We start from the raw sequence: 2,718 nt of genomic DNA, 5'->3' as shown, positions 1-2,718 counted from the left end.
AACACAAGCATTTACCTAGGTAGTACTGCACTGTTGGAGCTAAAAACACAAGCATTAAGCTAGGTTTTGCTGTTGGAGCTAGAAACACAAGCTTTTAGCTAGGTATTACTGTTGGAGCTAGAAACACAAGCATAAAACTAGGTATCACCACACGTTTGGAGCTGGAAACACAAGCATTCAGTTAGGTATTTCTGTTGGAGCTTGAAAACACAAGCATTTAGCTAGGTATCACTGCACTGTTGGAGCTAAAAACACCAACATTTAGCTAGGTAATACTGTTCGAGCAACACAAGCATGTACCAAGGCATTACTGTTGGAGCAAGAAACACAAGCATTTAGCTAGGTAGAACTGTTGCATCTAGAAACACAATCATGTAGCTGTGTATTGAGCTTGAGACAAAATCAACTAGCTAGGTATTACTGTTGGAGCAAGAAGCACAAGCATTTACCTAGGTTTTACTGCACTGTTAATGCTAGAAACACCAGCATTTAGCTAGTTATCACTGTTGGAGCTAGACACACATGCATTTAGCTAGTTATCACTGTTGGAGCTAGAAACACAAGCATTTAGCTAGTTATCACTGTTGGAGCTAGACACGCATGCATTTAGCTAGAAATTACTGTTGGAGCAAGAAACACAAGCATTTAGCTTGGTATTAATGTTGTAACTGGAAACATAAGCATTTTGCTAGGTGTTACTTTTTGAGCTAGAAACAAAAGCATTTACCTAGTTATTACAATTTAATACTGTACTGTTTGAGCTAGAAACACAAGCATTTACCTAGGTATTACTGTTGGAGCTAGAAACACAAACCTTTAGCTTGGTTTTACTGTTTGAGCTAGAAACAGAAGCATTTTGCTAGGTAATACTGTTGAACTAGAAACATGTATTTAGCTAGGTATTACTCCACTGTTGGAGCAAGAAACACAAACATTTAGCTAGTTCTTTCTGTTGGAGCTAGAAACACAAGCATTTAGCTAGGAATTACTGTTAGAGCTAAAACCACAAGCATTTAGCAAGGTATATTTCCTGTACTTTTGGAGCTAAAAACACAAACATTTAGCTATGCATTACTGATGGAGCAAGAAACACAAGCATTTTGCAAGGTATTACTGTACTTCTGGTGCTAGAAACACAAGCATTTAGCTAGGTAATTCTGCACTGTTCGAGCTAGCAACACAAGCATTTATTCTAGGTATTACTGCACTGTTAGAGCTAAACACACAATACTTAGCAAGGTATTACTGTACTGTTGGAGCTAGAAACACAAGCATTAAGCTAGGTCTCACTGTTGGAGCTTGAAACACAAGTATTTAGCTTGATATTACCGTTAGCGCTAGAATCACAAGCATGTACCTAGGCATTACTGTTGGAGCTAGAAACACGAGCATTTAGCTATTTAATACTCACTGTTGGAGTTATAAACAAAAGCATTTAGCTAGGTTATACTGTTGCATCTAGAAACACAAGCATGTAGCTATGTATTGAGCTCGAAACACAATCAGCTAGCTAGTTATTACTGTACTGTTGGTGCTTGAAACCCAATAATTTAGCTAGGTATACTGTACTGTTGGAGCTAAAAACACAATCATTTAGCTAGGTTTTACTGCACTGTTAGTGCTAGAAACACCAACATTTAGCCTGGTATTACAGTTGGAACCAGTAACACAAGCATTTAGCTATGTATCACTGTTTTAGCTAGACACACAAGCATTTATCTAGGTTTAACTGTTGGAGCAAAAAACACAAAAATGTAGCAAGGTATCACTGTTGGAGCCAGAAACTAAAGCATTTACCTATTTATTACAATTTAATACTGTACTGTTGGAGCTAGAAACACAAACTTTTAGCTTGGTTTTACTGTTTGAGCTATAAACAAAAGCATTAAGCTAGGTTATACTGTTGGAGCTAGAAACACAAGCATTTAGCTAGAAATTACTGCACTGTTTGAACTAGAAACACAAACATTTAGCTAGGTATTACTGCACAGTTGGAGCTAGAAACATAAACATTTAGCCAGGTGTCACTGCACTGTTGGAGCTAGAAACACAAACATTTAGCTGCACCTTAGATAACATCTGCAAATCTGTGTACGCAATCAAAAAATGTTGATTTGATTTGATTAGAGCGACAGCCTATGTGGTCGAGAGCAACAGTGCGTTCTGAGAGAAGGGAAACGAAGTTACTGTACAGCAACCGTATGAACTCTGAATATGTCCCAAATGGCACCCTTTTCACTACATAGTGTGAGAATAGTGTGGTATTTGGGACTCACATTGTGAAGACTGAGAAAAACACATAATGTAGGCGTGAATAAGCCGATGCTACACAGATCAAGGAATGAAGAAAAAAATAACGGACGGTCGGACGATACGATTTGTGTGTGTGCCCCGGGGAGGAGAGTTTGAACTGCATCAGCCTGTAGAACTGATATCACAGCCTCTGTCACACTCCAGGCCAAAGAGTGTTTGCTTGAAAGCTAAATCACATGATGGGATTGGGATGCTGCATGCATACACACACACACACACAGCCGGAGCCCATGTGTCCGTGGCATGGAGACAGGGAGATGTCTTCACCACTCCACATGGGGCCTTAGCAACACGGAGTAGGTGGGCCACCGAGGGCTACCTTGCATCACCTGCCTGCCTTGGACCTACACACGCTCACACACACACAGATATGGACACTGACTCACACAGATACAGACTGACTCA

Source organism: Oncorhynchus gorbuscha, linkage group LG23, assembly GCF_021184085.1.
Source record: "Oncorhynchus gorbuscha isolate QuinsamMale2020 ecotype Even-year linkage group LG23, OgorEven_v1.0, whole genome shotgun sequence".
Taxonomy (NCBI): Eukaryota; Metazoa; Chordata; class Actinopteri; order Salmoniformes; family Salmonidae; genus Oncorhynchus; species Oncorhynchus gorbuscha.
The sequence above is the reverse complement of the archived record's forward strand: the minus strand, read 5'-3'. Positions refer to the sequence as shown.